This window comes from Anser anser (assembly GCF_964211835.1).
Source record: "Anser anser genome assembly, chromosome: 8".
In the NCBI taxonomy this organism is placed as follows: domain Eukaryota; kingdom Metazoa; phylum Chordata; class Aves; order Anseriformes; family Anatidae; genus Anser; species Anser anser.
The window spans coordinates 4,452,716-4,475,806 of record NC_139728.1 but is presented as its reverse complement, the minus strand read 5'-3'; the positions used below and the strand labels follow the sequence as shown (position 1 = coordinate 4,475,806).

At 37.5% G+C, this 23,091-nt stretch overlaps 1 protein-coding gene and 1 long non-coding RNA gene across 3 annotated transcripts in view; one reads left to right on the top strand and one right to left on the bottom strand.

Moving 5' to 3' along the window:
* LOC310903460 (uncharacterized protein) overlaps window positions 1-23,091 on the top strand; it is a 490,104-nt gene that overhangs the window by 24,732 nt on the left and 442,281 nt on the right. The gene's annotated exons all lie outside the window — the stretch shown is intronic.
* On the bottom strand, window positions 1,148-9,274 carry LOC310903470. Its single transcript, XR_014587577.1, has 2 exons — window positions 9,085-9,274; window positions 1,148-6,585 (listed from the first exon to the last, which is right to left on the bottom strand). It is a non-coding gene; the product is annotated as an uncharacterized lncRNA (long non-coding RNA).

The window sequence follows — 23,091 nt, the reverse complement described above, 5'->3', positions numbered from 1 at the left end:
GGTTTTGTATACACAAATCTTAAGTAAGCTGAGGTAATACAGGGCTGAAATATTTATGGGGTGCTTCTACTAATAGTCTTGAAGCATGTACCAAAAGCACCGAAACAGCAGCGATATTGTTAAACAAACTTGAACTTACACTCATATTATTAAGAAAAACAAGAGTTTTGCTAAGGCAGAATGTTTTGAACTGGTCCCAGTCTCTGCAGAATATCTTTCACTGGTTGTTTTGCTCACCAGTCCTACAATGTCTCAACTTGTAAACTTTCAAACAGTGGTTTTACCGAGGGGTTTCTGTCAGCTTCTTCAGAATCCAATTAACCTGATCAAGGTACCTTGAAAGAGGACTCCCAGACTACTTAGCAAAGTTTGAATTAATTGTAAGACCTGTCTAATTAGATGGCATCATTTCTGTTTTGTCTTCTATTTTCAAATATTTGCAATGTAAATGCTGTAAATTACTCTCTATACATCACATCATAAATATTCAGATCATTGTCTGACGCCTATTGCTAGTTTATGCTCTACAAAATGATTGTGAAGTGCTGAAGCATTACCCTCATCCCAGTGGAAAACAAAACAAAAAATAGCATAAATTTTTTTCAAGAAGGTGTGAAGGAAAAGACTCTGAGGATTTAAAACAAGATCTAATTAATTCTACTGGCTGTAATGTTGCAAAATACACTGCATAAGACTTCCTTTAGCAAATTTCTTTTTTTGTGATGTGTAAATATGATGATGCATACAAATAATCCCTCCAATAGTAATTAATTACTTTGGGATGTTCTTGATATTTAAATATTAAGTTATGAAATAGCTTAGAAAGCAAGCAAGAATTTGCCACACTATTGCTGGTCTTGTGACCTTCAGTAGAACTGTAGTGCGAGGGGTAGAGTGAGAGTGAAATGTGAATGTCAGTGACATGCTTTCATCAGTTGTGAACAAGAGACTCCTGTGGTCAAGGGCTTGAGAGCTGCTTACTCTGCACCTTTCTGCTCATGAGAGAAGCATGAGAGAGCTTATTCTAGCTGAGGCTTATTATAATAATGAGTTGAAGAAAACTCATTATTATACTCACCTAAAGATTAGTTCTGCAAAGTTCATACCCAGAAAGAGATGCACTTAATTCAGTGAGCTCCTTTGCTCCTTTTTTTTTTTTTTTTTTTTTGAGTTCCTGTTTACTGCTGGTGTCTCTGACATATGTCTGTGCTTCCTGGTTTTCACATGGTTACACGGTATATCCACTTGTTCAGGATTTTGAGGAGCACAAAGCTGGTTTTGCAACTGAATATGTGGGATAACTGTAGTTATGTATATCAGTGCGTATAAAAATGCACACACCACATGTATTGATGTTAGGGAATTAGAAATTGTTGTGTTGGGGCTGTTCAGAAGACTGACAAATCAGGGCAATTTTAAATTCCTTACTAGCACATCTTGCTAATAATCATTTCCTCATATTAATGACGATGTGCACAAAACTGTTTTAACAACTACTTTCTAAGCTAGCTGTGAGTATACTGTAGAATGGAGGTACCTGTAGGGAGCTGCCATATAGTTAGCGGTGATGGCTATGGTCTCTGGTGGTTCATAGCTGCTGGGGTTAAGGTGATGGGTTGGACAAGTGGTTGAGAGAAGGCATCAGAGTGGTCTTGTTGTCTTTCCTCCTGGATAGTCATTGCTAATATCTTCTGGTTTTATGCTGCTGTCCCTCTCCAAAAGGTGTTAGGAGTCTCCTCTGCTCCCTGTCCTGCCTTTCTTTCCTTCCTTTTGTCCTGTTACTCATCCCACATGTTTAGGAGGCTGTCCTGCATATTTGCAGTCTATTGTGCTGCTCTTGTCCTTTGGCAAGTTTTTTTTTTTGTTTGTTTTTTAATTGGATGCTTCATGCATGCATCTATATTTTCCCTTTGGTGATTATATTGCACTCTGTTACGTAAAGTTGTTGGGACAGTAATTAATTTGTTTTATAACAATATGTACTGCGATCAGTTATCAGTTGAATAAAACAGCTTGAAGCTTTGTCTGTAGTTCGGCTGTAGCAAGGAGTCTGCAAAACTGTTTGCAGAGTTGGTGCTGCTGTAGTTGGAGAGCTTCTGAGCTAACTCGTGGAAGGTACGTGCAGGCTGCACAGCAGATCGGAGAGAAAACACTTGATAAATCAGCTTTCTGATGGCTTACTGCAATATAGATATTTCTGAAATTTCTTAGCTGTTTTGGTAGTCTTACATTGTTATTTAAACAGGATATTTCATCTCTTAATGGCTGAATAGAGACTTAAAGCTAGTACTGTAATTAAAAAGAAAGTATTGGAATGTCATAATCACTGTAAAGCTGACATAGAAAATTAAGGTTTTATTTTTAAGTTTGAGGGAGAAGGGTAAAACAAAAAAATGAACAAAGGTGCCTGGTGAGATTTAAGAAGTTCAGTAAAGAGCAAAGTAGATGCCTACACCTCATTGTCCGAAATGCCTGATTATTTCTGATCACTTCACATCCTTGAAGTAGAACATGGGAAAATCCTAGATTTGTGTGTTGGAAATTGCAATTAGTTTCCCAAGTCATTAAGAAATGTTCAGATGTTAAAGAAGCTTTGTAGAAAACCTATGAAAGCATGCTATTTCTTGTCAAATTCCTTATATTCTTGCAAAGATTTAAGGTTTCATCAGTTTTCACTAGAATTTGTGAGAAATGTTGCAAGTAGCACAGGCTTAAAAAAAAAACCACAAACCCACACCACCTTTGCTGTAGCCTCTGTATTGTGTATCTGAGCATGTCATCTGATGGTTCAGGTACTCTGTATAGGAGCAGGTTTTCAGTGTTGCTGGTTTGGTCAGGATTTGAAAAACTGTTTCAGGACTGTAAAGCTTGAACAGATGTACTTTGTGCCTGTCACGTACCGAGATAATGACTGGTTTTCTGTTTGTGAGCTAGGAAAAATGGAGGGTAGCATTGGATTCTTACTGTTTCTGATGAAGTGACATAAAACCCTTATAATATGCAAAGACTTATATTTATTTTTTTGCACAAGCTAGCGATCATTTAAAATCTTTGGAATTTTCTCTCTGTTTTTCTAAGCAAGAAAAGTTACACCTGTTTTTAAAAGACACTGCAGTAGGAGAATGGTAGGGTTCTGGAGAAATGTCAGAGTAGACTTGCCCTATTATTGTGCTGGGCATTTGCTGTTTGACATGGTAGAGATGAAATACAGGGTTAAGTGGGCTTTGCCTCCCATCTAGTGTGGCTGTCTGTGCTCTTCAGTAAAACAGTCAAAAAAAGTCAATATTTACTGCCAGACCTATTAATATTTTTTTCCTGATAATGAACCTCTTCTTCTTCTGAGAATTCTGAGTCTTCACAATAGTTATTTGACTTGTAAGTTTTTACTTATTAAAATCAAATACTGCTGTTAGACTCTTAAATTTTTTAAAGTAGTAATTTTGAAGAATAAGAGAAGAGATAACCAAAGAAAAAGAAAGAGAATGGTGTGTGTGTGTGTGTCTCTTGTAATGTGGGTAGATTGCCTCAAAAGTGAAGAGATTCATTGCTTACTTTCAACCTTAAAATGCTGATATATACTACAGGACATAAACGGGAAAGGTTCAGACAATAAAAGAAAGTGATTCCAGAGAGAAGAGAATTACCTAAATGAGGAATATTGCTCTTGGGGATCATTAAAGTGAATGTTTCATCATGGGATTATATAATTGAGAAGGCATTGGCACCTTCCTAACATATACCAAGTGGTGCGTGGAACTTCTGTGTTAAAAGGATTCCCACCCACATTCATAGGAACTTTTTGAGGATTAAAGTTTGTGATAGCAGGATGTGGCAGAGGTATAGAATACTACATTTGGTTTTCTTTGTCTGAACAGAAAATTGCCTCCTGAAATACCTTCAGCAAAATGAAGTAAATTCATGGAACAGCTGCTTAAAAAAAAAAAAAAAAAGGAGAGAGAGTAGAAATAACATGAGTTACACTATTCAAGTCAGTATTTTACCATGTTATAAATGTGTGTATATATATATATATATAACAAAATCTTCTTATTCTTTCATGAAATTGAGATAAAGATTTTGGTATTCAGTTTATTAGAAGACAAAAAATATTTAATTAATGATGATGTTCTGTTATAGCATTTATAGTGAAACTGTTCCGTTCCCTCCCTGAAAGGAGATGGAATGATTGCTTAAAATATTAATCGCTCATTTATTGAACATTTGCAGCATGAACTCTGAACGAATTTGTGCTTTTCACTGAGTCCTGTCCTAAATGTCTGATTTCATTAATATATTAAGCAGAAGTGGTGCTTTGTTCCACCTGAGATTTTGCAATACAGCTCCTTACTGTTTTGAGTGCAAAAAACCTTCAGTTTATGCTTCATTAACTTTACAAATGTGATTATTCATTGTTTGTACCTCAGGTTTTTTTCTTTGATATTTGAAGTGCTGGTTCAGTTTTCATAAAAGTCAAGTGGAAATATGACCTGAACTTCTAAAGGGCTGAGAGTCAACTCTTAAACAAGTAAAGCATTAAGTAAATGTGTACTTAAAGTGCCACACAAATTCCAGCTGTTTTCTCTTATTATTTTGAAGACTTTTTCCCTGTGGGTATTTATACATATAAAATCTTAATTTATGCCAATTAGAATACAGTTTGAGTATTCTGTCAGATTTAAAGCAAGAATTTACATTTCCTTATCAAACTACAGCTTAAGAGGTCACCTAGACACCCAATTTTTTGTCTTTTTTTCGGAGTACAGCTTTTAGTTACATCTTCACAAGTGCATGCTATTTGGTAATAAAGTATATGTGTTCTTTCAAGATTATTTTTTTATTTTGCTATTTCAGGCTATCATGTCTGAACAGAACATTTTTAAAGTACTCAGAACAATTTTTCAGAGCCGCACAACCCTGAAACTCTGTCTTCAGTTTGTGACAGATTCTGAGAATTATATTTGAGTTTTCTTTGTATTTAAAAAATATTACCCATGTATGCTCCTCCATTGTACACGTGTCTCAGCTAAGCCAGGCAGATCAGAGAAATCTATTTGGAGTGCAACTGTGGTGCAGTTATCCATCTCTGTCATTTCCACAGGGCTTCAACATCAACTTTGATGGAGTATGAATGTTACCAGGTGAATGATTATCATATAGGTAGCATTTAGGTTTGGGAACAAACATGAGGTAGAACTTGCCCTGGACTCTCCCTTGATGAATTGTTGTGACTCTTGCTATATTTAGGACTGGTTTCACAGGGTGAACTTGATTGACACATCAATGTCAGGTCCTGCATAACTTACAGCTACTGAAGAGGTGACAAATGAGAAAATACTTGCAGATTGCAAGACCTCCTGCTATGGTCAAACACCAGGTTTGCATTTGCAAGTGCTGCACTGTGCTGTGTGCAGGGATGTCTGGATCTTTGCATCCATGTGCATGCGAATGGACAGTGGTCGGTCATTGAGCCCTACTTCCATATTCATGTTATCCTTTACCCGTGGGATCAAACGAATACTCTGATGTTCAGAGTAAGTTTATAACCAGTGTCAAGTAGATGTAGGAGTTTAACGGCTTGAACTTGATTCTGAATGCCACTGGCTCTCTTTTAAAGCATTTGAAATAAAGCAGGGAGCTGCAGAAGTGAACTTCAGTGACCATTTTTCCCACTGTCAGCTTGGTGCTTAGGCTTCTTCTCATGATTTCCTCCCCTCTGCACTTCTCACTCATATTGAACCATTGCTTATTAAAGGAGTTGCTTTATCTGATTGCCACTGCTCATTCTTTAGCACAGATTTTGTTATAAGTACTTTGTGTTCTTTTCTGAAGTATCTTTAAAAGTGGTAAAAGCCGAGATGGATCTAAGATCTTGCTATCACCTGCATTGCCATTCTACGTTCCGGAGAAGTTATTGTAATGAGTAGTAATTCTCCTTTCCTCATCAATAAAATAACTTTCCTGACATAACAGAGAAACAACAACCACACCTTACAGATGTAATCACGATGCAGAAAGTGACCATTTGTGGTGACAGTTGGCAGTAAAAATAGAACAAGTGTTTCTCTCTTGCTTTAGTTAGCCTCTATTTTCCCTAGCTAAATGCGTTCCTTATGCTTCTTCTAGATGACATCTGAGGCAACTCAGACCATCAAAAACCTTGTCGATTAACTTTGTAAGGCTGAGGAGTGATCAGATCATTTTGCGGTTGGGGGGTGTCTTGTGTTCTCTGGGTGGATCTGTGTTAGCATTGCAGTTCCCATCAGTACTGCCCTTTTGCAGTGAGCTTCTTGAGTATGCCCCACTGCCTTCCTGTGGTTCGTGTTGCAGGGCGGCTCTGGAGCATTACAGAAGGGATATCTTCCAGATGAAACTATGCGAGAAGATCACTGAAGGGATGTGCCACTAGTAGCCATTCACTGTCAGCACCAAGTTAGAGCCAGCCTGAGATGTGTACTGTGTGGGCACTGGTTACTTAGCAGCAATGATTTCAGTCTACAGATCTGCTCCTACTGCATGGCACTGCTTGGCAATGCAGACATGGCCTGTGACAGCTCCATGAAATGCTTGTAGTCTAAGCACAGTTGGCTGCAATTGAAGATAGAATAAAAGTCAAATCTGCTATAGTGTCAGAGAAGTTAGCTATGAAATAAAGGGCTTCTTGGGGAAATATAAAGCCCTAACTGCTGCCATGATAGACGCTCACCTTTTCATTGATGCTTAGACACTTATTTTTGGAAATTAGAAGGATATTAATATCAATGCATCAAGCATTCTATACATGGTGTAGCTATGTGACATTATTTGCAGTCTCTCATCTCATGAATGGAAAGTATACACCGTATAAAATGGGACATACTAGTAACTAATGGGTATTTTTATACAATAGCAAAATAAGTAGGCACATAAAACTTCTGCAATGGTTACTGCTGCCTTTCAGCTGTAGTAGCTCACTGGGGTACACTTTCAAAGAGAAATGAGGGGTCCAGAAGTAAGCACACAATCTTTATATTTTAGTAGGATTTCTGTGGTATTGTTTTCTTTCTGAAATGCTATTTAACTGCTTCATTTCCTCTCCAAGCAAAAACTATTCTTAATTCACAGACTCTATTTTCCACTTAATTTCAAGACCCTCTGATTTTCTATGACCTCCTTTCTAAATCTCATGTTTTGTTACCATAGAATAAGAAAGAAATATTTGATTCCACTGGTTCTGTGTGTTTTTTAACTTAAGAAGTGGGTGGAGAAAAGGGAAAAAAATGTGTTTTATGTTTTTTCAGACTAAATACCGAATATATACATTACCTCAATTTGGAAAAAAAACAAAACAAAAAACATATTGCTAAGCACGCTTTCCTTTGATTCTAGTCCAAGACAGATAGAGAGGGCAAGTTATTAGCAGAAATATAGTGCACACTGGTTAAAAATATTTGCTTAAGAAATTCAATACCCCAAAGTGTAATTCGTATCTCTAGAAATGAGCGTGACTCTTAGAATAAAAGCTGCTGCTGTGCTCTGGTGCCATGTCCTACACACTGTGTCCCCAGAACTGCCTGAAGGGATTCATACAGTTAGTGTGACGAGAAAGCAGGTTCTGATAGAAAAAAAACAATTATTAAAAAGTCACTGTTGAAAGCTTTCTGTGAAACTGCTAACTACTTTGGAAGTTCCATAAGAAAGGCATTTGCCTGTGCTTTTAAGTGCATGACAACAAAAATGTCAGTTTAAGGGAGTTCTGCTCTTTATTGTGGCCAGCATATAATCCAATTAAATATTTGAGCTTTGAGGGTCTGTCTTTGTGCTGTCTCCTTTTATATATTTGTATTAGTTATTTCCTGTTATCTTATTTTTCTTTGCTAGTTCTCTGTATGGTCATGTTATTGCTCCTAGCACAAAATTTCCTGTATTGTTTTATGGAGATTTTGTTTCAGTAGGAACTTACAAAAGGTGCTGGCTTGTACTTGTGTTCTCCTTTTGTTTTAGCTCCGTTCAAAACAGGAGACCATTTCATATTGCATTGTCTTTGCACAAAAGAAGAATGCTAAGTGCAGACTATGTGTGTGGTTTGTGGTTTTTGTTGTTGCTGCTTTAAGAAAGAGCACAACTTCAAGGTCATAGAATGGGCACGAGTCCCTTTTCAATATCTGTGACTCTCCATGTAATGAAGAGATGGTCTGTACTGGGACATGCTTGCAAGCTAAATGCTGGATTCTGGAGGTTTTCATATGGGCAGTGTTTCACAGCTGAAACATTGCATAGGTATGCATTTCTTGTTGGATATCATACAATACTTCTTTCGTACTCTATTTTAGCATGGGTGATCACCTTTTGTGGGAAACAGGAGTATTGCTGTCTGTGTTTATGAACAAAGTAGCTATACATATAGATGTGCATATTATATTTAAAGCATTCTGGCTGATGTTTATCTTTTCTCAATTTGTTAATATTGTGGGCACAATTGCTCAGAGACAAGTTTAAATTTACACCTCTAGGTACTGAACCAGGACTTCTATCAGTGCTTAAAACATTTTGTTATTAACTGTCTTTATTTTCCTGTTTGCTTTCATTGACATCTCTATGCCTAATTCTGTCAGTCACAGCTCTTCTTGAAGTAGTGGCAATTTTCTGTCAGTTCAATGTCCTACTTTAGGACAACACTCAAATACATACATTAAAAAAAAAAAATCACTTGAAAATAAACTTGAAGGACACATTCCATTAAATACCACTGATTTTACAAGGAAAAAGCCACTCTCTTCTAACAGCAACAACAGAATTCTGAAGGACCTGGGGCTATACAAAAGAATTTCTGGGAACTTCTTCTCTATTCAGTCAATAGAAACTTAAGTAGAAATAGCAGAATAGCTTAGACTTTAAAGCTCGGAGTTGACAGCAGGTGTACTGTTTGAAATATGTTTAATTGTGTACCTTGAAAAAGGGCATAAATGGATTATTAAAAATAAAATAATTTGTCTCCTCTTTGCATAAATGAGCAATGTTAGAATTTTTTCTCATAATAAAGTTGATACTAACTAACTCAACCAAATGGAGAAATACAATTCTGGATTTAAATCTGTATCAACCTACCTGAGCTTTCTTAGATGAATGAAATCTTCATCAAATCTAACTGCAAAGGGCTCCGCTGATAAAGATTGTAGGTATTTTGAAATTCCGTAGAGACAAAGCTAAAGGTAGCAGCTGAAGCTCTTTAAAAGAAAAATAATAGAAAAATTCAGGTGATGTCAAAGTGCCTTCAGCTGCATCTGTAATGTAGTTGTTGCTATTAAAGGTGGTCTCTTTTTTCATATGTGATATCTACTGATGATAGGACATGAAATTTCATACAACTTAAGGCAGGTGAAAAAAGTATGGCTATTTTTCTGACTGCTCATCATCTGTCAGTTTTATGTTTACAGACTCTTTCCATCACAAACAGAAGGTACTTTAAAACAAAAAGTTTGCTTCTGTCTGCAAATACATGAGAATATTCTAACCTCTCTGCTTTTAATAAATTAAATGTTTAAACTCAGAGGAAAGAAGAGTTAGGCTGGGCAGTGGAAGGGATTAAAAATTGTGGTTAAATTGTATGTGCTTCCATGCCTGGCATTTTTTCAATGGAAAATGTTACAATTAAAAAAGGAATGAGAGATAAGATTAACATATATATATATATTTGTAAACCAAAATCATAACTTTTTATTTTAACTTCATTTACTGCCTGTAACATTCAGTTGTAAGCAGCATAATGCCCAGATAACAGTTGACAAACGCTGCTGTTGCCAGAGATAATTAAGGAAGCAATGCAACAACTTGGACATTCTGTGCTTGACCTGCACACGCTGATCCTGTGATTCTTGCTCTGTAAATAGCCCTAAATAAGTATATATCCGTGAGCAGAAGTGGAAATGATAAAGATGTAGTTGGGTATTAATTAAGAAGAAAACAACCCCCTGGTATGGGGACATGCTAGGTGATTAGCGTGACACAAGAATGAACCAAAGGAACCAAGTAAATGTGACCCCTGTAGTGGTATTTGTAAAGCATTGTGCATGATTTCCTTACTTCTGAGCAGCATTTATTATTTGTTTTGCTTGGCAACTTTAACTTTGATAAATTATTCTAAACAACAACAGCAGATTAATATCTAGCAATGGTATTTGATTTTTATGATAAGCATATCTGGCTGTACTTACTGTTGTTTACTTATTAGTGACCTCCCAGTGATGTCCTAAGTCGCATTGTCTTGAATACTGTGGATTAGAACAAAACTGTGTTCCTTGCTCAGTACCAGTGTAGCTCATGCTGTATCACCCAATTCACTTAATTTCACAAGTCTGACGTGAAATGCTTGAGTTTCATGTTAGCTGTATTGATCCATCTGAGAACATTTAACAGCATTCAAAACCCAACAACAACAACAAAACACACAAAAAACAGCTATTTATATATAACACAGCAATTCAGTTTTGAAGACTGCTGTTATTTGGTTGGTTCATATGCATTTTGCTTTTTTGTGTTAAATCGTTCATCATAATGAAGCATTGTGGTTATTGTCACATTAAAATGAACTGAGGAAAGGATACATTTCTTCTAGTGTTATAAGGTCAGCTTCATGCAAGTTGTTACTGAGTGTTTTTTGTTTATAGATTATTTTAATGAATAAATCGTTTATGTAACTGCTTAAATATCTGGGATTTTGCTTAGATGAGTTGCTAATAGGCAGTAGAAAGTTTCATGGTTCTTGTAAAGTGACAATTATAAATATTATTGGTCTTCTTAGCAGACAAAGATAATATTAAAATGGCTTGGATTTTCCTTCTATAATAGTTCAATCATTATTTCTCAAAATTGTTTTGAATTCAGACAAATACACTGTTAAGTATCAAAATGGTTCATATGTGAACCACACTAAATGCTTAATGGGAGTAAGAGTCTGTTTAGTCCAGTTCAGGATGAGATACAGCGAGACCAGGTTGGATAACTTTTCTGCAGTATGCTTTCAGTCATGAAGGAACCATAGCTAGGAAATATTCATGCACTGTACATTTAGTACTGTGTGTTAATTGTGTGGTTGTTTCATATAAGTTTTGTTAATATGTCTGCAGCCCAAAGAAACTCTTGTTAGCTGCTGATGAAGCCTACCATAATTTAACACAAACCTGAATGGAATCCTACCATGTTGTTATCTCAGCACAAAGGTGTCTGAGCAGCCTGGGTCTGACTTGTCATGTTGAATGCCTATGCCATGAGAGCCATCGAATATCGGGACCTCAAAAGGGCTGGCCTCTATGAGCCTTAGTTGTGTTAAGCAACCTTACCTGGGCTTCCCACTCCAGACCCACTCATTCAGTGTCAGGCCCAGGCCCCTGGGCTTTGCCTGAGTTATGTTACAGGTACCCCTTTCCCCAGCAGTCCTGACTTAGTGACTGGGCCTTCTGCATAGACCCTAAATGACAACAAGTTAGGTGGGACTGAATATGAGCCAGCAGTGTGCTCAGGTGGCCAAGAAGGCCAACAGCATCCTGGCTTGCATAAGAAGCAGTGTGGCCAGCAGGTGTAGGGAAGTGATTGTCCCCCTGTACTCGGCTCTGGTGAGGCCGCACCTCGAGTACTGTGTTCAGTTTTGGGCCCCTCGCTACAAGAAGGACATCGAGGTGCTCGAGCGAGTCCAGAGAAAGGCAACGAAGCTGGTGAGGGGTCTGGAGAACAAGTCTTACGAGGAGCGGCTGGGGGAGCTGGGCTTGTTCAGCCTGGAGAAGAGGAGGCTCAGGGGCGACCTTATTGCTCTCTATAGGTACCTTAAAGGAGGCTGTAGAGAGGTGGGGGTTGGTCTGTTCTCCTACGTGCCTGGTGACAGGACGAGGGGGAATGGGCTAAAGTTGCGCCAGGGGAGGTTTAGGTTGGATGTTAGGAAGAACTTCTTTACTGAAAGGGTTGTTAGGCATTGGAATGGGCTGCCCAGGGAAGTGGTTGAGTCGCCATCCCTGGAGGTCTTTAAAAGGCGTTTAGATGTAGCCCTTAGTGATATGGTTTAGTGTAGGACTTGTTAGTGTTAGGTCAGAGGTTGGACTCGGTGATCTTGGAGGTCTCTTCCAGCCTAGATGATTCTGTGATTCTGTAATTGTTCCTGCTGCAGGCTTCTGGAGTATACACGGCTGGTTTCCTGCCTTACCCCCGGAGAGGGCTGCAGCTGCGCAGGGTTAGCAGGAAGCCGTGGCTGGTAGCAGTGAGCTGTGCTGCTGCCGGCTCTCCCCAGTGACAACCTCCATAGAAACGGTGGGAAGCAAGCAGGCGGTTTAAAGGACAGTAGAGCTGGGCATTTAGCCTCTGTCCTAGGAGCTTTCTTGGTGCAGATGTTAGTCTAATCTCCTATAAAGCTGTTATGTAATTCTCCCCTCACTTCACATGTGCACTTAAATAGTTTGTGTGCGCGTGCTTTTTTGGTTTTGTTTTGTTTTTATAAAGTACTATTTGCACTCCTGGGTAATTATAGGACCTGGGGAGCTACCACCAAAGGGTACAATTCAATTTAAAGAACAAAATATGTTCAGGCTCCTATATTGCAGATGGTCATGATGAGCTGCTGAAGGCCTCTGTGGACTTATGTGGGCTATTCTAGTATGGAAACCAGATATTGTTACTGATTTCAGACTATAAATGATTATTTAAATTTAGACTGAAGGAGGGGTTAATTTCTCTTTAAAGTATACTGTCAGAATTAGTGCTGGTTCATTCTTTTCTCTCTTTGGTGTGCTTTCTTGTTGGAGAAGACCATCTGTTTGTCAATAGAAGTCACAAAATAATATTAAACTCATTTGCATTGAAATCCTGACATCTAGTAATGGCAATTATGAAAATGCTTATCTGTAATGTACCTAATTCGTTTATATTTTAATTTCAATCCGTCAATGTCAGTTAAAATAAGTTATTTTCCTGCTGTTCCTGGGTGCCACTTAATACTGTCTGGATAGTAGAATATTAAGTTCTGAAGTTCTGATGCTAGCCAGGGACCTTTTTTGTTGACAAGGGCAGCCCTGATGAAACCTGTTGTTAGAAATAACTAAACTTGATATTTCTGTAGATAATGATTGTATTTCATTTTCTTTGAAATTATTTGCCTATCGCAGTTATTGGAAGCCGTATGTGAAAAGATTATGAATTAGGGATAAAGCAAAAGCAGATAAAAATTTCTGTTTGGATATGAGGACATTGATTAGAGCTGAGAAGGAACAGATTCTGTTGGTTAATGAGATTGAGATAGTTTCTTCTGTATGTTGCAAGATTGCTAAAATACATAGAAAATTAATAAAGCAATTTTGTGTAGTTTCAGGTCTTATATTTTGACTCATCCCATTAAATCAGTTGATTACATGGTTCTTCAATAAAAGGTATATTTAACCCATTCCTTCATTTGCCAAGATTGTCCATCAACCTTTGAAAATACGTGGCTCTGATCCATAATTTTATAAGATACTCCTAGATGTAACCTTAAGCACTTATTAAGGTGTTTCTATAATGCAGGTTATATCTGTGCCTTTCTGAAAAGGTGGATATTTCTTAGTGTTGGGGAGATGCTTTTTAGAATAATCTACGTTTTCTCCTTTTAGCAAGAGTCAAAAAACAGCCTCATTCACAGGGTGGGACCTCTCTCCTGCTTAGGAAGATGAGGTAGACTTAAGTCATGACATCATATCATTTTCCACAGTGGTTTTTGTGTGGTGATTTCTCTAAGTAAATTTCATTTCAGGTTGCTATTTCACTGACCTCCATTTTTTCATATTTTAAATTGCTTTGCTACATGTGGCATTCCTAAATCCAACATTCATCTGAGTTTTATCATCCCTGCCAAAGAGTAACAGAGATGTACTAGTTCACTTTTGCTGGTAATGAAACGTCAGGATACTAAGTCAGATCTCTAGAAACAAGTCTACAGAGCTTGTCTATATCTTTGAGTAGTATCTTCATATCCTGAAGCTAATTTTACCTCAAAATACACAAAATAGTATGGTATGTGTTTCTTCGTAGCCACTCTCCTAAAAAGTGAGGAAAATATCTCAAGTTCATGGTCTCCATTGTCTGTCTAAGCCTGTCTTTTAAATATTTTCTCATTTAGCAAAGTGGAAATTGACCCTTCCGTTGCCACATAAATGGCAGCTACAATTAACTATTTCTGAAACATAACCCTGCTTACAACTCTCAGTTGACCTCCAATTATTTTTAAAAATGATGGCCTGTCTTCTCAAAGGGCACACTTTCCACTGATCTCATTAGTGGCCTTTGAAGATCTGGACTGAAGTGTTTTCATCATTTGCAAAACTGCTCCAGCATATTTGAAACAAACTGTCCATTTCAGGTTAAACTGGTTATGATTTAGGCCTTAAGCATTTTGCAAGAAGTCAAGAATAAACAGGTATGAAGTGATTAACAGGGAAAGAAAAGAATTCTGCCTTGTTTCATGTCTGCTTTTTATCTGCTACTGGCAGAACAAAGGAATATAGTGTAACCATATCCTCTTAAAAAAAAAAAAAAGGAAGAAAATATGCAGCTACATCACGTAGATTAGTCCAAGAACTTTTAATCAGTGAAATATTTTTCTTTCCATTACTTTGGATTCAGGTGTTTACTTCATAACACCAAAAGCTTTACACAATTTTATTTTCATAGAATATTTAATGGTAAATCCTTTAATCTGAAAATGTGATTTATAGAGGACTGTTTGCTCCATTTCATTAATTTGCAGTATGCAAAGCCAGAGGTGCTGACTTCTGTTTTACAAGAGAAAAGGGAAGTATATTTTATCTGCTGCTGTGCTAAGCTTCTTTTCTTCACTTGTCACTTTATTGAAAGTAACACAGCTATTCATGCTATAAAATATCCTTGTGTTATTAGGAAGCAAATACGTGGCAAACAGCTTTGCTTTGAGGTACTGAAAACATGATTGATTTGGTTGTGATTGCACTGAAGCTCTTCATATAGGTATGGTTAACCTAGGAAAAGAATATCACAAATTCAGTTTTGCAGTTTTATATTCCTGAATTTCATGTGCTTGAGCAAAGATTGTTTTCTGTGCACCTTGAAGATAAGCACAGCTGCCAGCAAGACTTAATGGAGACAGACCCATAGGTATGTCATACCATGGTCTACAGCACATCCTTGTGAGTGCTTCCTTTCCTTTCTGTGGAAGAAGAGATCTGGGTGTCTCTTTGAGAAGGGCTTGGGATTATGTCAGAGAACATGCCTGGCCTTGGGTGTAGAAGGTCTAAAAATTGGCTTAAATTTCCATTTCAGCTCCATCCAAGTAACAGTGAAATTGGTAGTTCTTGAATACTCAGGCAAGGACCTCTCAGATATTTTCCTGCACCATTGTAATCATTAATGAAAGGAGCTTATTGTTAAAGTCTGCAAGACAACTGTTACTCTCTATTAGGACTACAAAGAAATTGTAACATGTCATGGCAGCCTGAAAAAAACACCAGCAGGAATAGAGGTTAATTGTTAAGAGAATGATTCTACAGGGGGTTCTGTTTCTCATGACTCTTATTAGGACTTTATCCTCATTCCATCTTATGTTCTGCAGAGGGTAGAACCCACTTGGCTGCCTTAATTCCATTATTCAATAACATATTTCTTCTAGTCCAAAATGCCAAATTTCCAAGCATCTTTCTTGAAAGTACCCCCACTTCTGTTACCAAGCTGGGAGAGTACATACTATGTAGCTGAGCCTGTCGGCCCATTCTATAGGATGAAAATGAAATAGGACACAGATTGACTGTCCAGTGTAAATAAGAGGTGTGAAATCCATAATTTATTAGCTATTTCCACATAAATTTATAAAAGATTGATATATTCAACTTCAACATACTTACTTCAACATTCAACAGTCCATTTATAGTGGTCGTTTTTGCAAGTGAAGGACTCCATGGAAAATTTAGCTTGAAAATTGTTTATTTCTTATTTCGTTATGTCAGAAAGAAAATATACTTTCCAAAAGGTAAAATAAGCATCCTATGTATTTCTTGATCTGCTTTTCAAGTACTGCTGGCAGAACAAAAGCATGGGAAGTAACAAGTTCTGTCAAACATCAAAGTGTAAGTCTGAGCTATGTCATGCATATTTAATTTGAGAATAGTTAGTTAAGAGTTCTGATCTTTACAGTCACTAGTTTCCATTCTTGTACTTCCTGCTTTCTTTTTAGTTTTAAGAGCTTCAGCATCTGATGATGGTCCAATTTTACTAGATCTACTAGACTTCTGTGTGTCCCCCCCCCTGGTATTTTCTTTTCCCATTTCGATGTATGTTTCTTCTGTGTGTGCTCATATATTATTATTAAACTATGTTAAATAATCTGAACTGTAGTGAATGATTCTATTTAGAAAAAGTCAGCAACCTAAGTGGCTTTATCTGTACCCAGTGTAAGCTTCTTTGTCTAGTTTTGCAGAGAGAAATACCTACGTTGTGTCTAGAAAAGGTTTTCAAACACTGTGCTATTATTCACTAGATACTTACGGACAATAAATTTAGAAATAGAGTGGATAATGTGTATGCTTTGCTATCTGCTTCTGGCACCATCCATTCTGCAGTCATGGCAGGAAATAGCTTCAATAGGAAAAACTAGGGTTTTCTAAAATAGCTAGAGGAAGAAAGAATGACACTTTCCTTTCCATTTCAGAATCAGTTTTGTCTCATGCATACAGCAAGGAAGTGGAGTGAGTTTCTTAAATTGAGAAATATTTTACTCTAACAGTGAGGCAGCATGACAGTCTGAGGTGGCTGAAGTTTTAATAGTTTCAGTTTGTATTTATTACCGTGACCTGTTCAGCTGAAAAATTATATCATTTATGTAACTTTAGTATCAAGATCACAAAATGAATTAGATCTATAAATAGAGATGGCTTAAATTTGTTTTAAATCTTTTCTTTTTCTCTCATGTTGAAAATCATTTTCATTTTGAATGTCCTACTGCACTATTGTTTTCTGAATGTTTCTTTTAGCAATACCCTTTAGATAAGCTGTTAATGTCATCTCGGTCCTTTAATAGCCTCTCAAAAAGAAAAGAAACAGTAATTTCCAATGTTGTTGCATATGATGGTCAAGATCTCAAGAGACAAGATTTCAACAGATGGCTTTGTAAGTGCTGTGTGCTGTGGCCCCAGGGTAGTTCCTTTACTTTTTTATGCTCCGGTCTTCCTTCCTATTGCTATTCAGCTTAGACCATAAAAATTTTAAGGCAGGACCAATCCTGGTATGTGCTTGTTCAGTTTCCAATACTGTTTTGCTTTCAGTCTCTAGATTTGACTGTAATGCAAATAATTTAAAATGCTCCCCACACCTCCCCCCAGTCTATTGCTGTTAAAGTAAGTAGTAGCTATTTCATCTCAAGATTCTGGTTGCTGTGACTGTTGAAAATAATTCAAATATTCCTTGCTTTTAATTTGACGTACATGGCCAATCTACTCAACACTTTTTTTTATATATTCTGTCCTCATGCTCTTAACATTCACAGAAGTACATTTACTTATCCACCACGTTTATTTTTGCACACTCAGGTGTCCCCAAAACATTAAAAGATAGTTTGACATGCTAGTGATGTGACCTTTTGTCATTTTTCAAATCCAAGGTAGCCAGTAGATTATCGCCTCTGATTTGTGGTAAGGAGCCTCGGAGCAGTCCCACTGCTCTCTAGAGTTTACTTTGCTTTATCTTTGGCATTGACTCTATTATTTTGTTGTTGTTGTTGCATTCAGTAGCACTGAGAAACATCAAATGTATGGCAAGTGATAAAAATGAGCAAGGGCTTATGTTACTGCTGTTAGTTTCCTTGGAGCTTTTCTTTTACCACCTCTGTTCCCACTTTTTGTCCTGTCCATCCATGTTTGTCTCTTACAATGCACTGGGGTGAATAGCAAGGCTCCCAAACAGCAGGAAGAAAAATACTGGACCATCCATTGAAAAACTAAGTCAAAGATGTCTTGAGGGCAGTGGTTTCTGACATACATGTAGCAACAGGACTAGGTTTTTTTTGTATCTAACTCTCACCTTTCTGTAAACAGTTGAGAATTTTTTGTATGGCCCTTTTGTGGATTTCAGACAGAACTTTGGTAGCAGACCATCATGGTTCATTAATCTCTCTTTCACCAGAAAATCTTCATAACTTGGCCGTTCCTCCAATATATATATATCTGTGTTACTAGGAAAAGGTTCTTCACTGAGAGGGTAGTCGGGCACTGTAACAGGTTCCCCAGGGCAGCAGTCACAGCTCCAAGCCTGCTGGAGTTAAAGAGGCATTTGGACAATGCTGTCAGGCATACGGTCTGATTCTTGGGTGGTCCTGTGTGGAGCCAGGAGTTGGACTTGATGATTCTTGTGGGTCCCTTCCCAGGGATTCACAAGATTCTACTGTGTCTTATCTAAATTGAAACCTAAGTCTAAGGCTTTACATCAGTCTCAGGTATACTATGCCACCTTTGTCACTAAGGGTGCTGCTGCAGCTGAACATTGTAGGGAAAAAGGCTTCTGTAGAAGAGGCTACTGCTTGCGTAGGCAAATGTAGGCATAAGGAATTAACAGAAGTACTTTATTTCCTTGAGATAATATAAATCAGACATTGTCACATTGAAAAGTTTGGGCAGTCAGTCTGTTGATAGCACCCGTAAGCCTGTATGCATGTAGCTGAAGGTCTGAATTTTGTACTTTCTGCTTCAAGCCTAGTAGAATACTTTGCAGCAGTGTGAACTTCGTTATCCATGGATGAGGTTTAGCAAAAAAAAGTGCATGTTGACTATTTCAGCTTTGCCTCGATATCTCACTCCCAGTGAATGCTGAAATACCACTGTTTGTTTCTTTCTCCATGAAAACTACCATGTTGCTAAAGGAAGTTTTGTGTAGAATGTAAATTTTCAAACTTTAATAATGCTGGATTATTTTCTTCAGTGTAAATCAAAGCTCAAAGTATTTCCCTCTCCTTTTTTCCAGTGTTGTTCCAGTATTGAATAATAACAATAGTAGGATTTTTTTTTGACTTATATCTAAATTAGCCAAGAACTGTCAGGTACACAAGCAGAACCTGCTGCTAAGCAACAAAGCTGCATTATCTGGAGAATAATATCACACTGCACTGAATGCTGACAGAATTGGCAAATGGTCTCAAAGGAATGGGATCAGTCACTATTCTGTTACAAACCTATAAATACAGATGGTAACAGGGATTAACAGTCTAGTTTTTTTTCTTGGCTTAAATTACAGCCCATATCTTTTCAGAACATGCATCTGAATTGAAAACTGACTCATCATAGCCTTTTAATATATTAAGTGTCATGGAATTCTATAGACTGGCAATTTTGAAGAGTACAGGTATAGTCTATCAGATTGTGAACATCTAGTTTGCTTTTTATCATGTTAAGAAAATTCTTTAGAAAAACCAAAACTGTAAATGTTACAGTTGCCTTCAAAAAAAAGTTTTTGGTTTAGTACCCAGTGATGTGTAGCTCAAAAATAAGGACCATTTGCCATGATTGAATTTTATCCATCTGTGAATGGCTGCATATTATTCCACAGTAGATGGATTATCCCTGAAGACAGAAACTGAAGATATATGTTTCTAAGACTTACTCAACAAACTTAGACCAGGTAATTGGCCATTTAATGCATTTCAATATACAGTACTTTGTAAAATAGGTAAAATCAGTCTTATGTATTTCTCTCTGTATATATGTGATCTTTTAGCTATGTGGTGTAGGGCTGGACAAACCTCCAGTCCATGTATTTGCTTTTATGACTGCCTGTACATTTCTAGGGATAGGTTAAAATGGAGATTTTGCCTCCCCTTCCTACAGCCTGGCTTGATATGCTGGTTAATTATCAATAATGTCCCCCAGAGTAATCATGGTTTCTTATTTAAATGTGTAGTTGTAGTTTGATACTGTCACTTTTTGGCCTTCTCCCCAGGGATACAGAGAACAAATTATTTACTTCTTCCTGGCAACGTTTTAGCATGTTGGCTCAGTCACGATGCGAAGGGAAGATGCAGAAAGTGACATGGAATCAAACAGGAGAACATAACTTGTGCTAAATATTAAATAAACTAATAAATACTTATTAAGTGACATAGGAAGCTAACTATGTGTCCAGACCTTCCCTTCACTACTTGGTGAAGGATGCCTTATTCTGCTTTGGTAGTTGGCTGTGTAAGACACAGACACAACCAGTTATATGCCTGTCTGAAAGTGTATAACCTATTTTTCCAAAAAAAAGCACAGTGTCCTTCTCCGTCCTGCAGTCTACTGCTGCAGAGTTAGCTGTAGAGCCTTTAGGTCCGCCAATCTATCCTGCATTTTCTTTCAGAGGACTTCACATCTGGCTACCCCTCCCAGTGTGGGTGGCGATCTTCCCAAAGCTGCAGGCAGGGGGGCACACCACCCCTGCTGCTCCATGCCACCAGCCTCTCTTGCTGTCCTGTCCCATCCAATCTGCAGGGGCATTGTACCGGCTGTCGTAACCTTCTTCATATATACAAATGCCAAGAAAACAGAACAGCTAGCCCTTGTGTATTGTATTTTCTGTCATGGTCCGTCACCATTATTTTAACGTTGACTTGCAGATAGCTGGTGGCCCATGTGAAGGGGTGGGTCTCTTCACTAAATACTATCAGGTAGGAACAGAACATCATTAGCTCTCTCTGATGTGGTATCTCACTTGTAAAACTTGTCACATGCTTGAGTTCAGAAGATGGTATCCTCCCAGGTGTTTTTTTTTATTATTATTATTATTTATTTATTTTTTTAATTTCCAATACCAGGATTATTTTAAGGAGCTTCTGCATGTGATTCTTGCTTTGCAAAACTTGGTGTTCAGCATCCACCAGTGGGATGTATTGTGTTGTGAATTTAGGACAAATACTGCAAGTCCTGATTTTATCTTTTCACTATAGGATTGCTGATATGTTTTTAAATGAGATTTCTTTGCCTTCTGCCAAGCAAAGGATTGCGCATCTTTATATGGCAGTACGACACACATTCTGGATTCTCAGAATCATAGAATCGTAGAATCATAGAGCTCAGAGCTCAAGCTTTCTTACAGACAAAGATGTTTTCTGTGGAGAAGAAATCTTCAGGTTCTTAGAGGTGACCTTTGGCTCGTACCTCTTCTACCTGAGTAAAATTCAGTCTGTTAAATTCAGCTGTTCTTAAACCTTCCTTCTAATTCCATTATCCCTTTTAAAGAAGGGTGGTTACTGTGATAAGCTGGTTGAAGACTTTTTTTTTTTGTGTATGTCTGAGCACATGGTAGAAGACAGCATTTTCATTAGACACAGGTCTGCACAGCTATTATACAAGGAGCTATTTATTACCTTGTTCAAACAGCAGAGTTAGCAGTAAATGAAAGCAGGAGCAAGACACCTACGAGATCTGGCTCCCTGTCCAGTTTTCATTTCCAGATATTTACAGCTTCAGAGAGAAAATAGATTAGGACATGGATCAAAAAGGAAACAGGAAGTCTGCAAGTGACTCTATGCAGCTATCAAACCTTTGCTTTGGTTTGCTGCAGTGCCAGGTCAACTTGCCAGAGCTTTTGGGAGACATGCCTGCAGTTGATACCATAAGCACAAGAGAGAGAGAAAGCATACTGTTACAAAGCTGCTTCAAGTAATTGATTCCTTTACTCAGGCTAGGGCTACATCATTTGGGGTCTAGAGTAGGCGAGGACGGTGTATGATGTTTGAAGAGTTTCAGATTAATCTTTAATAGGCAAGTGATATATCCCACTGTGGCTGAGCTAAGCAGGTTTTCTGCTGTTGTGAGTCCATGAGCTGCACTATAAATTAGAATATTCCCAGCATTTACAATTTTCTGTTGACTAAGCCTATGCCCATTCAATACATTATGTGCACCAGAAGCAATGGCTTTTCTACATGATTTGAAAAGTGTAACTACTTCTTGCTAGAGATGCGTGTTGTGGTGTGACTATAGTATAGCAGTATGATAAACATGGGCGTAAACTGTTGTGTTGTCTGCAAACAGAAGCAGCTCAATTTTTAAGCAGCATAAGTAGACATAGATTCTATGAAGTATTTGGGGAAAGTGCTGAATTTTACTAGCTTAGGACCTGGCATTTCAAGCTTTATTTTTTAGAAACAATAGAAAGCTTTCAAATAAGCTCTGGTGCCTACAAAGTTTGTGATGGTGTTGTTTAACAAAGGTTCTCCCCAGCCTTCAAACTGGACCACGAAAGGAATAGGTGACATTTCTCTATCCCTTCGTTCTAGGGCTTTTATGCATATGTACAGGTCAAGGATACATAAGGTATGGGTATTTCTGCTGTTTCTTGGTAAGATTTTTTTTTGTGTGTTTCATTTTGATTTCTGACCTTTTTCAGAGACACAGGTTTATGTTGTAATTGTGATTCTGATGGATGGTGACATTTTCTAAGTTTCCATGGTGGGGTCACTGAAGGGACATTTTCTTTAAGTAAACATTTATTATTACTGTTTTTTGCTGCTGTTTTTTCTACAATACGCTCTTCAGGTGGGCACTATAGGGAGCGGCTTCCAGGCATCAAGAAACATCCAAAAGCTATCACAACGCATTCCCTTTTCAGATTGAGTAACATAATTGTCTTCAAGTGTCAGGTTTCTAATGGATGGTCACATGAATCGTACCGCATCAAGTTTATTCAAGCCACAGTCTGCTTACTCTCTGAGGGATGATGCACAACAAGACTGCTACCTCATTTTTTTTTTTTCTTATTCAATATATTGTGCATGGACAGGTCTCTGCATCAGGCTATCATCATGTTAATATGGTTGTTTTCAACCACTAGTGCAAAATTTCCAGTATTTCTAAATGAACACAAAACCTCTCCAGAATTGCAGACTTGTGTAACCTTGGAAACTATGATATATATTCAGTATAAATATGATTGATTTTATTACAGCATTATCCATATGTTTTAGATTGAGAATGAATTAAATTTTCTTTTGTAAACAATATATTTGTGACCCATTTTCTGTTGTTGTTAATACTCTTAATTTATTGTTAATATTCGTAGTATATTTAATAGCATTTTTCTGTTTTGTACCACTTAAGAACTTAATTGAGG